Source organism: Scyliorhinus torazame, chromosome 9 (assembly GCF_047496885.1).
Source record: "Scyliorhinus torazame isolate Kashiwa2021f chromosome 9, sScyTor2.1, whole genome shotgun sequence".
In the NCBI taxonomy this organism is placed as follows: Eukaryota; Metazoa; Chordata; class Chondrichthyes; order Carcharhiniformes; family Scyliorhinidae; genus Scyliorhinus; species Scyliorhinus torazame.
In genome coordinates, this window is record NC_092715.1 from 246221036 (window position 1) to 246246593 (window position 25558).

Sequence of the window (25558 nt, forward strand, 5' to 3'; positions counted from 1 at the left end):
GTGAGATCTAAGCCTTTATTGTCTGGCTTTCTCTCACTCAGATTCGGACTCATGTTACAGTATAAAGCTACCACACTCAGAAAGCCTTGTCTGTTTACCAAACATTAAGGTTTGTGGGTCCTGGAATAATATTAGGAAAATGAGAGAATTTACTGACATTCTACCCATAACAATGTCCAGAATTAACTGCAGCAAATGTTAATATCTTAGTCCTGATAACTGGTGTCATGGCTGTTTCAAAGCGGACCCCATTCCTGAACTGCTTCACTTTGATATCCTCCTGTGTCAAATTGAAAATACTTTGCGAAGGAGAATGGGAGAATCCTTCAATAATATGTATCCTCTGTGCTACTAAGGGGCGATTTTAATTTCCGCAATCCCCATCGGTAATTGATGGTGGTAGTGTTGATCTACCACTTTGTTCCCCTCCGTTCAGATGTTCAGACAAACCTTGACCCATGCGGCTTTGCATTGCCACAGTTAAGAGACAGGGGCCTCACGGATATGTGTTAATTGGGGTCGGGTGATGTATTTACGCTGCCAATACTTTCCGTCCACTGTTTCCCTGCTTACAACCAACAAGCACTGCTGGGACTTCAGCAGCGTTGCTTTTTTTTTTGCCTCACCAGGTTTGGTAACCGTCAGCTGCAGTCAGAGAAAGGGAGAAGCAGATTTGGCAAATTTTGATTGCGGGTTTCGAGGCATGGGGCAATTTTAGATTTAATATTCTTGCTGCCTGAGGTGATGCAGAAGCTTTGAATGGTCCTAAAACTCTGGTGGTTCCTTCCAACCCTGACATTGCCATTTCTCTACATCAGGAAACTGCCGAAGGCTCTTCAAAAAATCAGCCTGCCCACCAGATATCACAGCCTCAGATCAGAGAGCTGCCAATAAGGGGTGTGTTCCACACTCACCGAATTTACGTAAACCATGACCAAACAGAAATGGCCCAGACGTCAATTAAATTCCTTCCCATGTGCATAGCAAGTCAATTTGTGTTCAAATTAAAAATCTCCCTCACCACGATGAGACTCGTCAGCGTCCTCAGGTACTGCCAGGGCCCATTTTGGATTATGGATTCCGAAGTTGGAATGCCACATGGCCATTCTCTGAATTATCCATCAACGATTGGGGTTTCTGCAGTTTCAGGGAGGATAAGGTGGCAAGAAGACTTTCGATTGGGAAATTAACTTGGCCAAATCTTAATTCCTCTCATGCTACCATCTTGCTGGACAAGGAGCTTTAAAAATCTGTGCCCACCATCACAACCCAAAGATGTGCAGGCTAGGTAGATTGGCCATGCTAAATTGCCCTTTAATTGGAAAAAAATGAATTGGGTACTCTCAATTTATTTAAAAAAATCTGTGCCCACTTTGACCAGCTCATTAGCCCTGACTGAGTTTGAATACTGGTCCCACAATGCATCAACATTTCTAATTCCCCTCCTCGCGTGTTATATCCCTTCATGACCTTGCCTCTCCCTGTCACTGTCATCTCCTCCAAGCCTACAATTCCCTCCCTCCCAGACCTCTTCATTCCTCTGACTCTCTTCTTTCACATCTCGAGCCCTGCTCCAGACCCACTCCAACCCCACCCCCCCCTCCATGGGCCTCACTACTTCTCCACATCCGTCTCTTCCTTAAAGATTCTGCTTAAAAGTCACCTCTTCGACAAGATATTAATGACCGCCCCCAATGTCTCCCTCTTTGACTCGGGATCAATTTTTGTTTGGTCGCATTTCTGAAGTCCCTTGGGATTTTTATTTTCTATTTTAAACAAGCTATAAAAATGCAAGTTGCTGTTTTAGTTTGTAATCCCTCTTTTATTTTTAGAAATGGGGACGTGTAGACATACAAAGCAAATTGACTATGATCAGCCTTGGCCAATAAAATGGATAAGTACATTGATTTTGGTAACAGTAAACTGAATGGTAATTGAAACAATCAGAGTTAGATTTTGTTTCCTCTCTTTAGAAATTACGTGTGACTACAAGTTCTCGACTGAGATCGTACTCAACAATTCTTTTGTATGGAGAAAAGAGAATAAATGTTATGAGATTTGCACCCCTGGCAGGAAACATCCCTGCCGGCCCTCATTCTGGGAATCAGGGGGCAGAGGTCATCAAATTGTAAAGATTTTCCAACCATTACCGATAGAAAATCCTGCAGGATCTGCTGACCTTTGTAAACTAATTCCCAACACCAGCTTTTGGTAGATTTGAGGTTTTGTCAGGAGTTTGAATTCCTATAATTTGCCCTTCTGACTTCAAATCTCACAGATTCTGGATCCATGTGAACAGAATTTGCTACAAGCACAGGGACACAGGTTACAGCCCTTCACGGCTTGCACCTTTGAATTAGCTCTTCTCTGGTGCAGCCAACTTCGCAGCATTTACTTTCCAGTTGTCTTCTCTTCAGTTTCGAATGTGGTGACGTTCTTGCACGAGGAGATTTTGCGTCTCTATCAGCACCAAGGGCAAACTCATGAAAATCGCCTGGCACCTGCCCATATATGTTGTAGCCATTGTAAAATGGTTGCGGCGCATTATAGGACCCACGTGGATCCATCTTGGTGTAGATCCTCCCCTCCATGCCGTTATTCCCAGCCGGGGGTTGGAAGGAATCTGGAACAGAAACAAAACGCCGGTTTGTGAAGACGGACAGATTACTCTGATTGTTCTCCGTTCTTTGCCCTCTGTTCCCATTATGCCCGGCTGCTCTCCTCTCCATCTCTAGAAAAGTAGTGTTCTAGACGTTACATTGCACTGTGTGATGGCTCAGGCACCCAATCGATTTTACTTTTTAAATCTCAGAGTGTTTCAGTTTATCTACCCTTCACAATCTTGTGCCCTCATCTGGGGCCTTATTTGAGGACCGTCTGTTGGAGATTGTGCTCTCATATTGTTTGTTTCATCAATTCCCCTGATGCTGTCGTGACTTCTTCCTATTACCTACGTTAAGAATTCCATCCCTTCCAAAGGTCTTTTAATTAAAACCGCCATTGAACTGATAATCCACCATCCTACCATTTTGCACACACCAGGTCCCAATTCTGAGTTAAGGCATAGGGACTCTGGAGTCACCACCCCTGACCTTGCTTCCCTTCATTAATGGCCACGTTTGAGGTGGGTAGAGGCCCTGCATTGAATCAAGACAACAGAAGTCCCCTTTGTCAGTCAAAAACTCAGATTTTCAGCGTTCTGGAAGTGCCTCATTGAACCACTAGGAGGAATCTGCCAGAAGAGCCCAGTCCATCACTGTATCTGGGGTTACTTTATCAAAGGCTATCCTGAAAGAGCAGAGTTCAGGTTTAATTCCACCCCACCACCCCAACCCCATGCTTTAGAATCCATAGAATCTCTACAGTGCAGAAGGAGGCCATTCAACCTCCACCATTCAGTCTGCACTGACCCTCCGAAAGAGGCCTACTCCCCGCCCTACCCCTGTAACCCCATAACCCCACCTAACCGACACATCTCTGGACTCTGAGGGGCGATTTTCTTTTTAGCACGGCAATCTACCTAACCTGCACATCTTTGGCTGCGGAAGGAAACCGGAGCACCCGGAGAAAACCCATGCAGACAGGGGAAGAATGTACAAACGTACAAACTCGACACCCAAGGTCGGAATTGATCCCGGGTCCCCGGTTCTGTGAGGCAGCAGTGCTAACCATTGTGCCACCATAGCACATGCGTGAACTGTGTGCTACTGTGAAGCAAATTAGTAAGTTTGCATCAATGGAACTTTTGCAACATCTTGTCCTTGATTTGTTCCCAAGAGTGAGCAGGTGTAAACTTACACACTGCAGGAGGGATTTTAATCAGTTGAAAGAAAAATGCAAATTTGCTTCACTTGTGGGCGACAGCATTAGAGTCAGACCGTCCATAATACATTGCTGAATTAATGAGGTAACAATGTATTGTACAGCATGTGGAAGCATTTAAATGTCAAAATACAGGAACAACTGAATACTTTTGAGTTGCATCCTATCTCCCAGGTGTGAAGCACATATCGACTGCAGCATTCCACCAGTGGCTGAAGGGGATAAGAGATTATGGGCTGGATTCTCCGATACCGGAAACACGAGTCACGATTGGGCAGAGAATCGGGCATCATGCAGAAGTCAAGGTTTGTGCCTGACGCACTGGTCCCTCGCTGACAGTGGAATCAAGGTCTGGGCTTGTCGGGCTTGCTGCAGAATGGCTGCCTGGGCTGCGGGGGGGGGGGGGCAGTAGCAGGGAACAACTTGGTGACAGATCCGTAGACTTGGGGTGTCCCTCTCGGGATCGGGGTGGCCTGACTCAGACCGCCATTGCTGCAGTATTTGTCTTAAACGCAACCCTTTGTTGCTACTCATAGACCTCTGGCTGCTCACTCTGCTGACTGTTCACTGTGTCCTGTGAATGTTCAGAGAGCCTCTGGTCATCTGGGAGCCCACCCCAGGCTACCCCTCTGGAAACCCTCAGATCCCATGTGACCCAACAACGGGGTGGGCGTGGCCAAGCTCAATCAGTGACACGCCAGGTGCGGCTGCTCCTCAGTTCAGTCATCAGCAACGCTGTCCCACTGCAGGGGAATAGCAGAGCTCACCCCAAACAAAGGACACATGCACCATAGCCCTCCCTGGCACACTTCCCCTTTCAGGGCAGAGGCCTCACCGGTGACACTATCAGCCAGCCTTCTCCGCAAGACCACCAGTTGCCCTGCCTGCCCACCACATCCCTGCTCCTATTCATCCTGCCCCGGGACAGATTGTCACAACCTGTGTGTCATTCCCAGGACCCAAATGACATAACAGTAAGGAAACCTCCAGTCGGGCCACTGCAGGAAACAGACAGGGGCTACAGAGCCCATCGTTGACATGAGTGGAGACTGTTGACAGTGATGGTTGATGAGAATAGAGGCTCCCCACATCACAGGCCGGTGCCACTCACTGATGGAGGCAGGGGTGCAGTGCAGATGACAACATATCAGGGGGACCAGCTGAGGGGTGGGGGTGGGTTTGGTGGGGGGGGACATGTGGAGGATGGAGCTGAAGTGCAACTCGGGGTCACCATGTAGCCTGCTGGATTTGGATGGTCAAGGGAATACTCAGCTTGCAATCATGTCTTCTGTTTTCCCTCCCTACAGAGAATGAATTTCGGAGTACAGCCAGCTTTGCTCACTATCTACTTGGCCACAGCTGCCGTTACAGATGCACAGAGACTGGAGGAGGAGGGCAGGCTCAGGAAGCACCCTGCACAAGAGGAGCCTGTCCCAGAAGAGCAGAGACCAGCCAGTGAAGCTCGAGTGCTGGCCGCCTAACAGGCCTTGGAGAAGGTGCGAAGGAGGCGTCCCATCAGGGCACATATATTGTCGGCGACTGTCCTTCGAGGAGTTGCCGGACCGTGTGTGCCGCTGAAGACTAGGGCTAACCAATGAGATGGTGGTGCACCTGACAACACGGGGGTTTGGAGGAGGACACCGACTCCCGGTGGCCGGCAAGGTGACGGTCACCCAGAATGTTTATGCGTCTGGGGTTTTACAAGTGCTGAGCAGGGACCTGCCTTGGATCTCTCAGTCATCTGCACACAAGTGCATCTGCACGGTGAAGATGCTCTGTGCACCCCGGTCTGGACTAGGCACACCAGGATGCCCGGGCAGCAGGATCTGCTACCATCTCTGGTATGCCCTAGGTCCAGGGAGTGATTAATGACATGCATATATTGCGACAAGCACAAGCTCCTTAGAGGGTGCCCTTCATCAATAGGAAGGGCTTCCACTCCCTGAATGTGCAGTTGGTGTGTGACCACTAGTTGTACATCATGCAAGGCTGCACTCGATACCCAGGCAGCGTGCATGATGCATACGTTCTGGTGCACTCTGAGGTTCCCAGCATCTTTGAGATGCTCCCTCGGGTGAGGAGTTGGCTCTTGGGTTGCAAGGGTGACCCGCTGAAGTCTTGGCTAATGGCGACTGGCCAGCGCGGAGACCCGTTATAGCGACACCCATGCAGCAACCAGGAGCATCATTGAGCGGTGCATCAGCGTCCTCAAGATGCCTGGACTGCTATGGTGGGGCTCTCCAATACAGCTCGAGGAGGTTCTGTAACATCGTGCTGGCCTGCTGCGTCCTGCACAACATCGTACCGCAGAGGGGCAACACATGCTGGTGGAGGAGGAAGAATGCCAGGCCTCATCTGACGAGGGGGATGAGGAGGCTGTCCAGTAAGGAGCTAGCGTGGAGCCCACAATGGCAGGGCAGGCCGCCAAACATGTGCTCCAGGGCCGCCACACATAGGATGACCTCATCACCTCCCGATTTGCCAACTGAGAGGCCTGGCTACCAGCAGGCCCGCGTCTTGTCCCACCTCTCCATCACCAGCAGCCCCCCCCCCCCGCCCACCCCAAGTGGTGCCCCCTTCCCCATAGCCACTCACAGCCTTCCCTGTCTCTCCTCCCTTCACTCCACCTTCCTTATCCCTCAGCTCTTCACCCCAACTCACCATCCCAGCTCCCCCTTCCCTCGCTGAGCGCCCCACCAGCATCACCACAGGGTTGTTGGCCCTGGGTTGGCAGAATCAGTGGGTCTTGTCCATGGGACGGAAGACGGTGATGACTCACTGTGAGATGAACTCTGGTGCTCATCATTCTTTGACAAAGTCTGCCTCCTGCCTTTAGGATCACCAGCCTCTGACTACCCGGGTGTACCCTGCATGTGTGCTGGCCACTTCATCTCACAGGCCCACATGTCCTTTGGGTGTGGGGAGTGGGAGGGAGGGAGTGTGTGTGGGCGGGGGGGGGGGGGGAGCGTTATGGAGATGGTGAGCGGTGACGATCATTCACTGGGTAAGCTGTTACACAAGGCGGCCTCACACGGCTGGCCCCATATCCCTGCCACCTCTCTCTGAGGGTGATCCTTGGTGGCAGGTTCAAGTGACCTGGGGACCCTGCCCCGCGCCACCTTCCAACACCCAGACTAAAAATCCCACCTGCCCACCCTCCCGCACCGCCCGTCCGGCACACCCTCTACATCCAGCCTCTCCCTAACACCCTTCAGGCACAGGATTAAAGAAGGCCAGAATGCTGGTGAAAAGTGTTTACTGGTGACTCTATACATTGTTGTGCCCTGACCCCCAATTCTCACCTGTGTGCTGCACCTGTTCCAACTTGGGGGATATCTAACTTTCTAATTTTACATGGCCCACCGCTCCTTCGAGGCGTTTCCCCAGACAGCACAACAGCCATGGAGGCAGCTGCGTTTCTTGCCCTCTGACTTGAGATGCCTTTGGTGACCGTCCCCTGGAGGGTGTGGGCCTGGATGTGCCCGGACGGCTGACTAAATGCCACCTTGTTCAGTCTGCTTAACTTCAGGTGCTGCAGTGGGAGCTGGGGGATTCGAAAGCGCTGCGGTGTTCCAACATCTCCTCTGTGGGAGGCACCAGCATGGGCCCCTTCACTGCCTCCTCTCTCACGGTGCTCAATGACTCACGGTCTACTCCATGAGATGGAGGTGAGGCCGGAGTGAGCTCTGGAAGCTTCACCATCACCCGGCGTTGCCAGTCCTGGAAGCCCGCTCTCCTCTGAACCATGGTCTCGATGCCCTCAACCATGGAGCACTGAGACTGGGACACATCCCTCAGCGAGTGAGACATGTCCCTCAATGCCTCAGACATGTCCCTCACTGCCTCTGACATGTCCCACATGTGACTGGCCAAGGCCGATCAGTGGCCGGTCAATGCTCTCGATGCCCTCAGCCATGACTCTTTGCGAATGGGTCAAACTCTGGAGCGCCGCAGCAATGTCCACGTGGGCACTGGGACATATCTGCCGTGCTTGGGCTCCCCTGTCCTGCGCCTCAGTCATTGACCACACAGTATGCCCCAAACCTTGGATGTCTTGACCTATGGCTCTGGCCGCTTGCCCCAGGGTTTCCCCTTTCAGTGTAGGCCTGGGTACCACACATTGTCAGCACCATATCCTGCACCTGAAGACAGTTGGACTCCTCCATGCTCCTGCAGGAGCTGGAAAGTTACTGACACCCCCTCCTGTAAATCCTGGCTCTGTGTCTGTGTCTCCACCGGTGATGGGATCATACTTTCCAGAAGAGTGACACCTGTCCGGACTACAGCTGCTTCCTGGGATCAGGCAGCCCTCCGTCCTTTTGCTCTCTTCGTTGTCCCTATCTCCACCTCATAAGCTGCAGCTTGTATGACGTGTGCATCAGATGGTGACCCAGGAGCCTGTTTACTAAAATGCTCCCCGAGGTGATCGTCTCTGCCATGGTGGGGGGTGCAGGTGACAGGAGTGCCGAGACGTTAGTGTCTTGCCGGGACCCGTGCTCCGGGGTGTGTTGGGGATGTGCCTGGGGCGAGGAACCCCAGACGGGCTGCCGTGGCCTGATGGGGATCCTGCAAAACAATAGACAAGAGACATGGTAAGATCTTGGGAAGGACGCTGGGGGCGAGGGGTGGCTCACTTGTTACAGGGACATCATTTTGCATTAGGAGCTCACATTGTTGCCGCATGCTGCCCTCTGTTTCTAAGATTGCCCTTTCCTCAGCCTTGCCTGCCAGCTCCATCGCCCTCTGCTCCGCAGGGGTTTGGACTCTGTGTCCCGTGATGCTCGTGCCAGTTTTCTACCGCTCCCAGCGATTATGGGCTGTCTTATTCGAGGGATACATAAAAGACTTGATGAGACATATCGAGGCGAGTTATATGGTGGGGGGAGGGGCTGTCTTTAGCTGGTGGCATGTGTGTGCAAGGTACCTGGCCAAAGAGGTGCTGGGGTTTGCTGGAGGGCGGGTTGTATGGGAGATGCAGGCAGGTGAGTTTTGGTTAGCCTCTCAGCGAGTGGGGAGGTGATGTGAAGAATGGGTGATTCCAGGAGCACAGAGGTGGTGATGCACCCGAGCTGCCCGAGGAGGTCGTTCATCTTCTTCCTGCCCTGGATCCCAGTCCTCCTGGTGAGGCTGGCAGCACTAACCATCTCTGCCACCTCCTCCCAGGCCCTGTTTGGGCTGGCAGGTTTGAGTCTCCTGCCTGCCCTGGGGAAGAGGGTGTCCCACCTCTCCTCCAGCGTATCCAGCACACTGTCCAGCTCGGTCTCAGAGAACCTCAGGGCTGGTCTCTCTCTCTGTCACTTTCTTGGCTGGAATGTGTGTGTGTGGGGAATGGAGTGCTAATAGGCAGCACCAACATGTCAGGCTCTCCAGCAACCAATCAGATGCCAGTGGGAATGGGAATTGCTCTAGATTCACGTAAGCAGAGTGCTGATCCATTTCCATGTCCTGACTCACTCCCCAAAGACCGCCCCCAACAGGAACTCAAACTGCACACAATTCAGTCCTGGCGGCAACACTTACTCTCTCAAACGGAGAATCTCAGCCATTGCCTCCTGGAATGCGTATGTTATTCATTTCTAATATGCCGCATTAAACTTCCATATCCCTCAAGAAAATGTGAACAACATACATTCACAAGACAGAAATATCATCAGGCCTATTAAAACCAACTGTGGTGATGCCACATTTCTAGCAAGGAAGCTGAACTCACAAGAGGTTAAAGACAGAGATAGAGCTACAGCATTATAGCTCAAAGTTCTCTCTGTAAGCATGGGTGATGGTTGGGGCTATCTTGCATTAGCTGCCTTGTAGTATGATGTACATCAAGTACACAGAACAAAGGCAAGTCTGTCTTTCTGACTTAGTTTGAGATGTGACACGGTAAGTGTAGTGTGCTTAAGAAGATAAGATAAATCTAGACAAATGGTTCCCACTGGGTTATCATCATGTCCGGGCCTGTTAGAAATGAATCACAGAGATTGATTATTACGATCAGTCACCAAATCCCTTATCATTGCATCATGTGACTATCAGAATGACAGAAGGATAACTAGATGGATCTTGGACTTTCTAATCTAGCAATTCCTCTGCTTCTCCACTCTTCCTGACCTTCTTCTATACATCAAGAATGTTTGTACATTTTTCCCATCATACTATGCCAGCACCCGTAACAAGGGCCAATACAAACAAAACAAGGGTGCTGTTCCCACACCGAATGGTCACAAGGCAGACTTTCATCTGATTGCATGGCAGGTTTTACCTGGAACAGGTCACTGGCCTGGCCCTCAGGCTCATAGTTTGAGGGCTACCACTCCACATCAAGCATGGCTGACCAGGAGTCTCTCCCACTCTTACTCCCTGCCATTGGCGTGCTGGACGGATTTTGCACGTTGATAATCAACCTGTCTGGCCATGTTATGAACACACTTACCTTGGCCACCAAGTCCTGGGGTGGGACTCAAACCCGGAGCTACTGCCTCAAAGGTAGGGCCGCTACCCGTTGCGTCAACAAGGCCTCCCCTGCGCAACTAGGTTACAACCCATAATACTATTTTCATCTGAATATTCCTCTTAATATTTCCTTGCCCCTTGTCTTTCTTTTCCTCGCTCTCTCTTAAAATTCACTTTTTTTACTCTCACCTCTCCTTGATCTTTCGGTCTCAAATTTGTATTTAATTTACCCAATTTCTATCTTATCTTCTATTTATTTTTCTATCCTTTCCTTACATTAGTTCAGGGGATAAACCGTAGGGAATGATGTTCATCGGTCCCTGATGCAACATTAAAGGCAGCCCTCCTGAGGGAGGGGGATGTAGCGGCACTGGAGGCAGTTCAGAGGAGGTTCACGAGATTGCTACCAGGAGATGGGGAGCTTGCCTTATGAAGAGAGATTGATCAATTTAGGCCGACACTCTCTCGAGTTTAGAAGAATGGGAGGAGATCTAATATAAGGTATATAAGGTGATAAAAGGTATCGACGAAGTAGACATAGAGAGGATGCTTCCTCTTGTGGGATGTTCTAGAATGAGAGGTAATAGCTTTAGGATAAGGGATAGCAGATTTAAAACAATATGAGGAGAAATTACTTCTCTCAAAGGATCATGAATCAGTGGAATTCACTATCCTAGAGTATGGTTGATGCCGGGACATTTGCACCGATATTCTGCGGCAAAAAGGTACCTGTGTGTATCTGGCATGGTGCCTTTTACTTGTTGATTAATGTTAGTGTGATATATGGACTGTTAAGTAATTGGTTTTCATTTCTTTGTATGGAGGTACTGTTGACTGTTTAATAAACAAAATATTTTCAAGTAGATTCTCGTGTGTACATGTGCCATGTCCCAGACGATGATTATTGCATCGCATTTCAATGAAGCCTGAACAGTTTGCCTGACCTCTAGAAGCGTCAGCACCATAGAGGCAGGGGTCTGAGGTCTGGGGTCTAGGGGCTCCTGCTTCGGCCGGGAGTGAGTATACAGAGCAAGGTTTTCCGGCACAATTGGCTTGGTGGATGGAACTCTGAGAGAAGGCTGGACACGTAAGGGTGGGGGAGGCTTGGGGGATTTGAGGGTCCCGGGGTGGAACCCCGAACTGATTGTTGGTCTCTCTCTCCTTCTCCATATCCTTACAGTTACAAAAATGGATGGTGGTGTCGTGCCCGCTGAGGATGCCCTCGCTAGGCTGGTGGCAGCCCAGATGGCCAGATCCCGGGGAAGGTGGCAGCAGTGTTGACTCAGGCTGGAGGTGGCACCCCGAGTGCAGGGGGCCACTGCATACCCTGAAGACCCAGCCACTCATCAGGCCGAGGAGGAACCCAGAGGGGGACGGCCCAAGGTGTACAGGAGTTGTTGGTCTTTCGAGGAGATGGCAGACCACAGGTGCTGCAGGAGACTCCATTTCAAATAAGAGACAGTGCGGCACCTGTGCCATGGCCTCTTTGACTTGGCACCCCATGGAGGAGGAGGATACGTGCTCCCGGTGGCCATGAAGGTCACCACAGCCCTGAACTTCTATATCACCAGTTCATTCCAGGGCTCGAGCAGAGTCTGATGTGGCATTTCCCAAGCTACAGCCCACCAGTGCATCTGTATTCTGTACAGGTATTCTGTATGCCCAGTCAGCTGACTATATAAACTTTGACCTGGACCAAGCCCACCAAGCTGCGTGAGTAGCAGGATTCTCTGCCATCGCCGGGATGTCCCAGGTCCAGGAGGTAATAGATGGCATTCATATACCCTTCCACACACTGGGGCTTCAAGGAGTTCCCTTCATTAACCAAAAGGGGTTCCACTCCCTGTATGCTCAACTCACGTGCGACCACTGCCTTCGGATCATGCGCGTGTGTGCATGTTTCCAAAGGAGGATGCATAACACTACATCCTGGGATATTCCCCGGCTTCTTTAAAGACCACCTCAGGATGATGGGTTGGCTATTGGATGATAAGGGGGGATACCCGCTGAGGTCCTGGCTGATGATAGCAGTGCAGAAAATGGAGGCCGAGGCGGAGTCCCGATATAATGAGGCCCATGTTGTCACCTGTGCTGTCATTGAGTGGTGCATTGGGCTGCTCACAATGCGATTCCAATGCCAGGACCGCTCTGTGGTACACTGCATTCCACCCCCCAGAGATTCTCCTACTTTGTGGTGGTCTGCTGTGCCCCCCACGACCTGGCACAGCAGTGGGGTGGCATGCTGGAGCCGTAGGGGGAGGGACGTGCGGCCTCGCCTGAGGAGGAGGAGGCGGACCAGGAGTGGCTGGAGAATGAGCCCGGTGAGGAGTTGCAGGAGATTCCGGAGGATGGAGGACAGGTGGGGATAAGGGTCTGGCATGCCGGAGGACCAGGGAGACCCTCATCCTCACCTGATTCTCATAGGACGAGGCTTTGTCCACTGACTCAATCTTTCCCCCCAAATCCCTCCATCCTCCCAATCCACCCTCCCCAAAAATACCCCTCCCTCCCAATCCCTCCTTCCCCCAATGCCTCCAGTCCCCCAAATCCTTCCTTCTCCCAATCCCTCCTCCCCCCATTCGGGGGGAGAGCGTGCAGACAGACACACTGTGAAGATCAACCTGACAGAGGCTTCACATGTATCAGGTGTAACATTTTTAATTATGAACATGTGACATTTATTTCCATTCCCTTAGCCACAGACAATGGCTCCCCATGATGGCGACACCCTCAGTGATGCTCCTCAGTGACTGGGCCATGCTCTGCAGCGCCATGGCAATGTCCACCTGCCTCTGGGACATATCCCGATGTGCCTAGGACATGATGCCAAGGCCCTTAGACACAGTTGTCACAGACTGAGTCATGACATGGGCACCATCTCTCAAGATACTGGCCTCGTGCTCCCATTGCAGTCACTACCTTAGCAGTGTTGGCCTCGCCACACATTGTCGGTGTCACTTCCTGCACCCATAGCCTTTGGGGCTCCTCCAATCGGCTATGCACTCGCTGGAATGTCAGCGCTATCCCCTCGTGAATCTCACACCTATGTCCAGTCATCTGCATCAGCTCCGGGACAACCTTGTCCAGAGGCTCAGCATCTGACTAGGACCACAGCTGGGTCCTGGGATCCAGCAGCCCTCCGACTGCTGACTCGCCTGGGTCTTCCTGCCTGCACCTGATGTCCATCAGCAGCTGTGTGATGCTCACCAGATTGCGCCCCAGAAGCCTGTCCACTAATGTCGCCCCCCCCCGAGGTGTGTGTCTGTGTGCTGATGGAAGGTGGGGCGACAGCGGTGATGACTCACTGGACCTCTCTCTGAGGTAGTCTCTTCGGTGGCGGGGCGGGGGGGGGATTGACTCTGGGTGGTCTGACCCCATCAGGTGGAGATCCTGTCAGACCCCGGAGCTCGAGTCCGATGTTGACACAGGTTTCCCGTCACAGCTGTTTCCAACACCCTCCACCATCCCAGAGACACTCACCTCGGTTGGGCACTTTAGTGAAGAGACTGCTGGGACACCCTCTGCTTCTCACCACACAGCTGCCCCGGCACGTCAGGTTGAGGTAGGAACACCTGAGGGGATGGACGGTTGGTGGGCAGGCCGACCCCAAGAACTGGCTGCTGGCCAGACTGGTTTTGGGCTTCTGGAACATCCAGTCTCATCGATTGTGACGATACAGTCACAGAGCCAGGGACTACATGAGGGGATGCTGACGAGCGTCCAGCACCTGCTGGTGTAGTTGGAGGCATTTAACCACGTGCAGCAGCAGGACATGGTGCCCACAATGCGTGCTACCCACGCCAACACTGCACAGGTGGCATCCGCAGTGGAGGCATTGGGGCTACGGCTTTGGCGATGGATCAGCATGTCCAAGGCCTGAAGCATTCTGTGCAGGTGCTGGCCGAGGCCCAGGGCAGGGTTGCTCCTCAAAGGCAGCCATGTGCCAAAACCACCTGGACATTGCAGCGACGCTCCTGAATATGGCGCAGTCACAGCAAGCCATGGCTGGGAACATCAGCGGCATTGCCCAGGCGCTGGCCGACGTGGCACAGACACAGAGGGAGGTAGCCCAGTCCCAGAGGGAGATGGCACAGTCACTGGCTGATGTGGCACAGATGTAGAAGGTGATGACACAGTCAATGGGTGATGCGGTGCAGTCCCAGTCGGAGATGGTCCACTCCCTGTGCTCTATGGCCGTGAGCATGCAGGCCCTGGCCGAGAGCAGTGCAGACCTCCAGGACTGGCAGCGCCAGGTGGCGGGGGAGCCTCGGGGGATAGCTCCGATTACATCCCCATCCCATGGTGTAGTCCGGGACCCATCCGAGGAGGTGATGGGGCCCATGCCGGTTACTCCTGCAGGGGAGGTGCCGGAACATCACAGCATCTCAGACTCCCACCCTCCTGTCCCTGGTGCTTCTGGTGGGCAGCGAGCAGAACAGGGTGGCACCATGCCACCTTGGACACCTGACCAGCAGCCGAGCCCATCCAGGCCCAGTCACCCCAGAAGACCCAGGTTGCTGGGTGGGAATCACAGCAGGCCACCTCCACTCCTGCTGTATCATCTGGGGATCCACCTGAACATAACATTAGGGCCCATAAAACCATAAAGTTAGACACCAGCTAAGTTGGCACGAGTGCAGGGCACAGTTTAGTTCTAGGGGTTAGGGCACATATATGTCGATATTTGTGCACATTAAGCTCCTGTTACCACTGTTAAAATCTACCTTGGTGCTCTGTTTGATGGGTGTGAGGGGTCGGCTGGTCTGGGCTGGCCAGACAGAGGGTGCTGGGAGGGAGTGGAAGGACGTTGTGGGTTGTCCGTGCTCCCCACTCGTCCCCCTGCCACCGACCGTCCACACCACCGTCACCCCAGGGATCCGATGGGATGGAATGGCCAACTCACATGTGGGGATCACCCAGGTGGACGGTGGAAATTGCGACCATGGGCAGGAGTCAGACATTGTCGTATGATGTGGAGCACCAGAGCTCATCGCAGAGCGGGCTGTCATCATCCTCGTTCCCTTCGACCATGCCCGTTGTTACTGCCAACCCAGGGTCTACACCACGTAGTGCGGCAAGTATGTATCACGGAGGGAGTTACAGGTGCTGGGGGGTTGGGAGGGGTGGAGTGAGGGGATGTAGGAGGTGGGATTCAGTGTCCGTGCCCCTGGCCAGTATCCCCCCTCCCTCCCTAGTTGGTGAACCTGGAGGCAATCAGAGCATTCCATGTGCGTTGGCCCTGGCGCACACGTTGTGCGGCCTCCCTTGCCTGCCTGGGTCCCATGTCCTGCCCGTCGTCGCCCTCCCCCGCATCCTCCTCGTTAGACGAGGCCTGGTGTTCTTCCTCCTCCTCCTCCAGCACAGTATCACTCTGCTGCACACAAGCGGGCAACCCTCTCGGCATCATACTGGAGGGCCCCTCCAGACCTGTCCAGCACCTGAACTGCATCATCAGGAGGCCGAAGCACTGCTCGATCACGTTGGGCTGGTTGCTGTATTGGCGTCGTTGTAGCGGGCCTCTGCGTCAATCTGTGGCCTCTGGATCGGTGTCAGCAGCCATGACCGCAGTTGATTACCCCTGTCACCCAGGAGCCAATCTCCCAGCCATGGGCGAGTGTATCGCACATGTCAGGAGTCATCGAGTGTGCCAGGATGAAGGCATTGTGCCATCTTCTAGCTGTGGGCAAGCAAAGCAACTTGACTGTGAAGAACTGAAAATAGATCATTTTAAACAAAGAAAAAACTGAAATTGGGAACAAAGCAGTGTGGTGACGATTTCTTGAGGTATGGCTTTGTTAATTATGCCAATGCAATTCAGGAGGCAAAGACCATGGGCGAAATTCTCCGGTATCGGCGCGATGTCCGCCGACCGGTGCCAAAAATGGCGCAAATCAGTCCGGCATCGCGCCGCCCCAAAGGTGCGGAATCCTCCGCCCCTTGACCGGCCGAGTCCTAACCTTGAGGGGCTAGGCCCGCGCCGGACTGATTTCCGCCCCGCCAGCTGGCGGAAGTGCCCCACCAGCTGGTGCGGAAATGACATTGCCGGGCGCGCATGCGCGGGAGCGTTAGCGGCCGCTCACGGCATCACCGCGCATGCGCGGTGGAGGGAGTCTCTTCCGCCTCCGCCATGGTGGAGACCGTGGCGAAGGCGGAAGGAAAAGAGTGCCCCCACTGCACAGGCCCGCCCGCGGATCGGTGGGCCCCGATCGCGGGCCAGGCCACCGTGGGGGCACCCCCCAGGGCCAGATCGCCCCGCGCCCCCCCAGGACACCAGAGCCCGCCCGCGCTGCCTTGCCCCGCCGGGTAGAGAGGTGGTTTAATCCACGCCGGCGGGACAGGCATTCTAGCAGCGGGACTTCGGCCCGGCGGGGGGTCGGAGAATCTCGCCCCATGTGTGAGACGCAGGGAAGTACTGCCAAAAAAATGTTCCAAACCCTCAAAACTTGAAATACATTTGAATTGAAGACTAACCATGGCGAGTTCGAGGACAAACATCTTGATTATTTTCAAAAGATGCAACGAGAACTTAAATCATCAGCTGAATTCCTTAGCAGGTTTGTAACATTGAACGGTGAAGCAAGTGAGATTGTAAGGACTAAGCAGGCTCACCTGTCACCATAAAGGAAAGGGAAAATGGTGGGTCGCGAAGATCAGCCGGCGTGGGTCCCGAAGGTCGGCCAGTTGGTCAATCGGGGTCCCGGGAAAAAAGCTTGAAAAACGCTGAATTAACAGATGGGAAACAGGGAGCGGGAAGGAACAGGTGATTTTGAAGATGGCAGTCTGCAACTCGCGAAGTACTGCATGGTTAGTGCTTTGGCCTCAGCTATTAACAATCATTATGAATGATTTAGACCAGGGGAATGGGATTCAAGTCTGCTGATGACACAAACCTGGGTGAGAAAATAAGCTGTGAGGAGGACTTAACAAATGGCAAAGGCGTACAGACCAGTCAATTGAGTGTGCAAACAGGTGACAAAATACAATGTGAGAACGTTTGAAAGGATCTACTATGTAGGACTTTTTTTAAATGGAAATTACTAGCAACTGTTGATTTGCACAGTGACTTGGGTGTATTAGGAAGGCATAATGATATGTTGGCCTTTATTTGCAAGAATATGAGTCAGGAGATCTTGCTGCAATTAGATTCTTATGTGTGCGTAAGCAGAATGGCCTCTCTTCTCCAGTGGTTGGAAGAATGAGAGGTGACCTCATTGCATTGTGTGAATTTTCCGTTGGAACAGGCCCCCGCACCGATTCTCCGCGGTCGACCGGCAGACTTCCCACCGGTGTGGTTCATATCTGGTACCATCCGACAGGAGCTCGGACACGCGGCCGCGGTGGCGGTCCTGGTGGGGGAGCGGGGGGGGGGGGGAATCTGACTCCGGGGGGGCCTCAGCGGTGGCCAGGCCCGCCATCGGGGGCCAATGATCGGCGGACCATCGCGATCTGGGTGGGGGGGGCAACCTTACTCCGCGCGGGCCCGCTGTCTGGCTCCGCCATATCGGCAGCGCCCACGCTGAAGTGGGCTGCCGTTCGTATGTGCGGGCCCGCTTGCGGCTGCCGTGTGCATGCGCGGCCGCGTGGTCTGGACAGCAGGGTCCTGCTGGCAGCCAGAGCTGCGGGATGCACGCCGGAGCCCTGCTCGCCCCCTGGAAAATGGGGCATCACCCCGGACTTTCGAGGTAAAAATGATTTCGCGTGATTCTCGCCCGTTTTAAGGCGGGCCTGGGGACTTACTCCCCAAAAGGGAGAATCCCGCCTCTTATTGTCACAAGTGAGCTTACATTAACACTGCAATGAAGTTACTGTGAAAAGCCCCTAGTCGACACATTCCGGCCCCTGGTCGGGTAGACTGGGGGAGAATTCAGAGTGTCCAATTCTTTCGGGACATGTGGGAGGAAACCGGAGCACCCGGAGGAAACCCACGCAGACACAGGGAGAATGTGCATACTCTGCACAGACAGTCACCCAAGCGGGGATCGAACCTGGGACCTAGGTGCTGTGAAGCAACAGTGCTAACCACTGTGCTAACGTGCCTTAATCTTGGTGTTCCAATTTAATGGCACCTCAGTGCCAGCAGCAGGGCTGGTGGAAGGCTGCTGATGTGCAATGGGTGATGGCCTTGCAGGGTGACCTTGAGCAGCTCTGCCCACCAAAGTCCTGACTTTGGGCTGCTTTGGGTGTGGCAGCAGTGTGGTGGTATCAAAAGCACTGGTGGACTGACATTGTCGGGAGGATGAATGCTGAAAGAGGTTTGGGTTTCCACAGTGCAGCATCCATTCCCCAAGGAATGTTGGAGGATAGACTCCTGGACAACTGTGGCACCCTGAAAATCCCTTTGAATGTTTGGGTAAGAGCGTGCATCTGTACACATTCCCTACCAGAATTTCCTTTAGGCAGCACCGTCAATATTCCTCACTGAGTTTTCTGCACCAAAATCCATGGGCGAGCTGTTGACATGTTGGCATCTGCGCAAGTCCATCTCCTGCCTGGTCACAGGCCTTTTATGCCCAGTGTATCACCAAAAACACATCCCGACTCTCAGAGATGCAGTGCCAGTGGCTGAACTGCTAACTGCTCGTGCGAGAGTGAGTGACATTATTCCTTCTTCATCACTGACATCCGCCACCTCCAGTTCCCCCGTCTGCACCATTGTGAGATCAAGTTGCACTTTGGGTGGAGAAAGGCACAAACCATCGAGCGGGATGTACCCGCTGTTCACGCCGGCGGGTATTCCAGTTCCACGACGGTGCACAGGTTTCCCGACGTCAAGGGGTGCAGTCAACAGGATGGGAAGTCTCGTTGAGGGACCGGAACATCCCGCTGGTGGGCCGCCTCTGCCGTCGGAAACCATACGGTGGGTTATTTGGTAAATCACGCCCATAGGGTTCCGTCGAAGAGAGAAGGGAGAGGGGCAAAACGCTGCCTCCACCATCTGCAACTTGTAAATCGAAAGGGATAATGGGGTGAACGGGAAGTGGGATGTGAGAAGGAGGATTAGACAAGAGAACATTGTCATCTTTGACTGTTTCAGTCCCACTGTTGGCCAAAGCCTTGATAATTTCCAGAAAGAAAATGCTGGAAAATCTCAGCAAGTCTGGCAGCATCTGTAGGGAGAGAAAACAGCTAACGTTTCAAGTCCAGATGACCCTTAACCAAAGCCTTGATACTTTCTGTCTCCTCTCTTTGGGTAAGAGTGTATATCTGTACACATTCCTGACCGCATCAGAGCAGCTGTCTGCAGTGATGGACCTGAGGGGGCAGTGTGTTTAACAATGAGTCAGGTGTAATGTGGATGATATGGTTCTCATGGTTGAAGCTCCCAGCATGTGTAATCTGTGTGTGTGTGAGTCTTGCAGCAATGCTATGGCATTTGAATATCAAGTGATTGCACAGATGTAGTGCTGCATTAACAGAGTGCTAAAGTTAAGAATTTGTTGCAAGTAGGAATTTAGTGCAGAGTTGGGAGGAGGAGCTTTTTTAACCTCCTGAAATGGTTTTGCGAGTTTGAGATGGCACGCGTTAAATATTTCTGTCCGACACTTAGTCAGTGTGTAGAAAAAATAAAACTAATGTTACAACAAAGGATATAGGTCGGGATTCTCCGACTGTTCACGTCAGCAGGAATCTCTGGTCCCGCTGGCAGCGCACTCCCTCAAGGGGGATTCCCGGTGGTGAGGGGTGGCTTCAATGGGAATTGCCATTGACAGCGGCGGGAGCAGGGAATTCCACCATCAGCAACCAGCACGCCACTGAGAAACACGCGGCCGGGAGGCCGGAAAATCCCGCCCCGATGTGTCTGCACTACAGTCGGTGGGAATCTTCAAATCTGGAATATAAAACTAACTTCAATACTGGTGACCATGAAACTATCATTGAATATCGCAATCTGGTTCACAACTGTTCTTTAGGGAAGGATATCTGCTATCCTTACCCAGTCTGGCCTACACGTTACTCAAGAACCGCAGCCATGTGGTTGACTCTTAACTTCCCTCTGAAGTGACCTCGTAAACCATTCATTTCAAGGGCAATCATAGATTGGATGAAAATGTTGGCCTTGCGTGGCTTTCCATGAAAGAATGAATAAAAGGCTTGTGGACAATGAGACTGTCTTGGGCGAACACATCTGCAGTAGACGCCTCTGTCTCTAATCTCTCTGGCTCAGATTCATTGAGCTGGACCTAAACCCAATCAGAAGGAAGGGGGAGCAATATCTGGATGCTCCCTTGTCCTGCCTCAACGACGATACTGGTTCAGAATGGCCAACAGCAGAGTAAGAGAAATCCAGGCGAAATAGAGAAGGGGGTAACGACATAAACTAGATAAACAGACAAAATGTAATTGCTACCTGTGAAGAAGGTCAGCTAGAATGCAGACCATGATATCTTGGAGCACGGCACTGTCGAAATACTGGTGAGGGAGGAGTGCAGGCGAAGATTGAAGTGGAACTTGTCGGAGATTCAATAGTGGGCTGGACAGAAATCAGCATTCGTAAGCAGGATCGACAGTCCCACATGAATTTCATCTACCTATTAACAAGGTGAGGGGCATCTCAAAAGGATATTGGTAAGAGAAGGTGAAGATCACATTGTGATCCATTTTGGGACATAGAACCAAAAGGTCCTGTTGGAGAGTGCCAGGAACTAGGAGCTAAATTAAAGGACACAACTTCAATCTCTGAACTACTGCTCAAGCTACTTGCGTATTGGCACGGGACAAACATACTAGGAAGGTGAATATGCGGTTGAAGGCCGAGATGTATGAATGAGGAGTTCTATTTCATGGGACACTGGCATTAATACAGAGACTGGAAGGAACTGTGCCATTGGGGCAGCCTCAATCTGAACCGAGCTGTGTCCAGGGTTCTAGTGGGTTGGATAAATGTTGGAAGCACAAGGATTTTGAACCTTTAACTGGAGTGGGGATAGAGGGAAGTTGGAGAAAAGCAGCGTAGCTAATAATACAAATATAAATTACAGAGAAGGGAGTAACAATCAGAAACTGTGCTTTAGGTACTACACTGTAGCGCACAAAGGAGCTTGAGGTCAACGGCCAACCAGGACCCGGGATCTGTCAGCCAATGACATTAGGGCTTCCAGTCCCACATGACCCCCAATACATACTACCACATGCACAAATGAGGAAAAATAGAAGATGTAAGTTCATTAAACCTGAAGAGAAAAATAGAAAATCTGTTGAATAAAACATTAGAACACAAAGACAGTTAGGGTTTTTGGCCTAAATATCCATTCTTCATACACATGCATGGAGTGTGTATCATAAAAATTCAGAGTGCAGTAGATCTTTCATTTTTATTCTGTAAATCAAGGAGACTTGCATTTTGTAACAAGTTGTCACTATTTGTACACGAGAATATCACAATTGTACAATGCTTTTATTGTTACATATTTTATTTTATTTTAATGATTGTCTGAATAATGATCACACATTTTACATGATATGGAGATGCCGGCGTTGGACTGGGGTGAGCACAGTAAGAAGTCTTACAACACCAGGTTAAAGTCCAACAGGTTTGTTTCAAACACTAGCTTTTGGAGCACTGCTCCTTCCTCAGGTGAATGAAGAGATATGTTCCAGAAACATATATATAGACAAATTCAAAGATGCAAGACAGTGCTTAGAATGCGAGCATTTGCAGTTAATTAAGTGTTTACATATCCAGAGATAGGGGTAACCCCAGGTTAACGAGGTGTGAATTGTATCAAGCCAGGACAGTTGGTAGGATTTCGCAAGCCCAGGCCAGAAGGTGGGGGCCGAATGTAATGCAACATGAATCCCAGGTCCCGGTTGAGGCCGCACTCATGTGTGCGGAACTTGGCTATAAGTTTCTGCTCGGTGATTCTGCGTTGTCGCGCGTCCTGAAGGCCGCCTTGGAGAACGCTTACCCGGAGATCAGAGGCTGAATGCCTTTGACTGCTGGAGTGTTTCCCAACTGGAAGGGAACATTCCTGCCTGGTGATTGTCGCGCGATGTCCGTTCATTCGTTGTCGCAGCGTCTGCATGGTCTCGCCAATGTACCACGCTTCAGGACATCCTTTCCTGCAGCGTATGAGGTAGACAACGTTGGCCAAGTCGCACGAGTATGTACCGCGTACCTGGTGGGTGGTGTTCTCACGTGTAATGGTGATATCCATGTCGATGATCTGGCACGTCTTGCAGAGATTGCCATGGCAGGGTTGTGTGGTGTCGTGGTCGCTGTTCTGAAGGCTGGGTAGTTTGCTGAACTTACACATTTTACAGTATTTGTATCAGTTGCCACCATGATGATTTTTCAATAAACCAATTGTCTATCTAGGTTCAGGGCGGCACGGTGGACCCGGATTCGATCCTGGCTCCGGGTCATTGTCCGTGTGGAGTTTGCACATTTTCCCCATGCCTGTGTGGGTCTCACCCCCACAACCCAAAGATGTGCAGGGTAGGTGGATCGACCGTGCTAAATTGCCCCTGAATAGGAATTTAAAAACAAAAAAAATCTATCCAAGTTCAACGTGGATGTTTGAAAAGTGGAAAGATGATTCAGGTCATTCCAATTCTCTTCCCACACCCAATGCTGCACCAAGGCAGACTTTTGTCTGTTTCCATGGCTCGTAATTCTCGAAACAGGTTGCTTGTCTCTCGCCACGGGCTTTTAGCTTGAGGGGCGCCAAGCCACATCAAGCGTGCTGACCAGGAGTCCCTCCCGCTCTTACCCACAGCCATCGGCGTGTTTCGAAGGTTTGTAGGTTGACACTTAACCTGTTCAACTGGGTTATGCATGCACCTTCCTCAGCCGTCAAGGCCTGGGGTGGGAATTGAACCTGGAGCTTCTGGCTCAGAGGCAAGGAGGCTCCCCCACTGCATCACAAGGCCTCCTAGATTTAAGAAAGGCCCACTTCAATGGGATGAGCAAGAGAATGTCCAATTTAAAATGGGCAAATCTGTTATTGGATAAAACCAGAGAAGATCAGTGGGAGGTGCTCAGAAAAATAATGTGGTGCTGGATGATTTTATACTCCAGAGGGCAAGAGTTCGAGAAATTAAGGAAGGCAAATGCGGACAGCCAAAGAGGTCAAATCTAACCGTAAATGAAAGGGAAAAAACATGTGAAAATGCATTAAAAAAACACAGACCCAAAGGAATGGAAAAGATACAAAGAACAGCAAAAGGTGACAAAACAGATAGCAAGATCTCAAAAAGAAAGAGAATGGTTTTATAAAAATATATGGAGGGATATCAAAATCGGTACAAAAGACTTTAACAGTTAATTATTCAGCATGTGTGCCATTTCCCCATTTTCCTTGTCAGCGTAATCGTTCTCAGTTACCATAGGACCCACAGAGGCAAACTGAGAATAATGTTTACAACGAAAATAAGGAAACGGCAGACATGTTGAATAATTAATTTGCATCAATATTTCCAACAGAGGAAGAAGTGAGGATGCAAGACATCCCAAGGAAGCGATTAATGAATCATAGTGGGAGACTCAACAACATTAACATAAACAAGATAACAATGAGGCAGAAACTATTGACTCTTAAAAGTGACAAATCCCCAGGACATAGTGGCTTCCATCTAAGGTTTTCACAGCAGTAGATAAGATTGTTGCAGATGATCCATAACTATAATCTTCTAAACTTATCTCAATTCACGAACTGTCCCTTTACATTGGAAATGTGCGTGTGTCACTCCACTATTTCTTGAGAGGGTCAACAAGGAATCGTAAAAGAGTACGTCGTACCTAGTGAATCTGATCGAAAATTTTGAAGAGGTGACAGGGGATATTTTTTATATGAATTCTAGAAGGCCTTTATTAAAATCCCCATAAAAAACTGTTAACTAAAGTTGAAGCTTATGGAACTGAAGACAAATTGAATGGGGCGGGTGCTTTACAAAGAAAATCCAATCATATCCGCATAGGCAGCATAGTGGCACGGTGGTTAGCACTGCTGCCTCACAGTGCCAGGGATCCAAGTTCAATTTCGGCCTCAGGTGACTGCCTGTGAAGAGGTTGCGCACTCTCCTCGCATATGGGTGGGTTTCCTCCGGGTGCTTCGGTGTCCTCCTACATCCCAAAGATGTGCAGGTTAGGTGGATTGGCCATGCTAAATTGTCCCTTAGTGTCCAAAGATGTGCAGGTTAGGTGGGGTTATGGGGTTATAGGGATTGGGGGTGGGGGGGGGGGGGGTGGGGAGTGGGCCCAGGTAGGGTGCCCCTTCAGAAGATTGGTGCAGGCTCGATGGGCCGAATGGCCATCCTCTGCACTGCAGGGATTCTATGATTCTATGAGACATGCACAGGTTAATTTCCAACAGGGGCCACTGGATAATGGTCAAGGACAGGAATTCACGGATTCATTTCCCTCCTGTTTCCCAGGTTGCTCAGGTCAATTGTGTCTCACTAACTAGCTGAGTTCAACTAACTCAGCAGAGACTGAACATTGAACCAGGAATCTTCCGACCTGCGTGACTTAACCTAATTCTAAATTTACAGACTTTTCCATTGGGAAGTTTATTGTCCCATTTGAAAAAACAAAACAAGCATTTCATACTCTTGACCCAGCTGCTAGATTTTCGTGCATCAGTCCCACGTATGTGTGTGCAGGATATTTATTAGTGATAATGATGTTACTGTGATCAGTGTATTATTAGCCTGTGGATCAATCAATTAAATCACATCACATTTCAATAGGTATGAGATCCAAACAGGCAACTGGTTACCCTTGTCAATGGTAGCGATTTTCGTACTCACCATATGGATGGTACATGCGAGCTTTCAGGCTGGCACAGGTTTCCAAAAGCTTGTCTATAAAGTCTCGGCCGCACAGCTTTAACTCTCTTTTCTCAGGCTTCTCACAACCTATAAAATGGGGCAGCATCAGGCCGACTGCCAGGACAAACACCAGGCCCTTCATTCCAGCTCACAAATGATCACTTTCCGCCACTCTGACTCTCTGTCGGAATCGAGTGCCAATTGCTCCGCTCACCCTCTGGTGATTCGGCTGTGCAAATTAGACCTGCCTTTACTGACTGATCAAAATCCCTTATCCTGTCTTAAACTCCGGCTTGACTAGATTTCTCTACTGATTCCGAATTTTTAAAAAATCTGTCCCTGACTTCTTTATTTATTTGATCCTTCCTTTTATAACAGCTTTGTTCGCTAAATGCGATTCACCATCACTGTTTTTCATTAACTTTTGTACCTTTGCAAATGTGTTTTGAAACTTGTCCAAGCCTCGAAGGCACAATGTCCTAACTTAATAGGAACACTTCTTTGATTCAAGTTAAGT

The 25558-nt window shown here is 51.0% G+C and overlaps 1 long non-coding RNA gene across 1 annotated transcript; it reads right to left on the reverse strand.

The window, feature by feature from the left end:
* Positions 1-1801: 1801 nt before the first annotated feature.
* Positions 1802-25558, reverse strand: LOC140429791 (uncharacterized). The gene is made up of 2 exons (XR_011949204.1): positions 25021-25558; positions 1802-2623 (listed from the first exon to the last, which is right to left on the reverse strand). It is a non-coding gene; the product is annotated as an uncharacterized lncRNA (long non-coding RNA).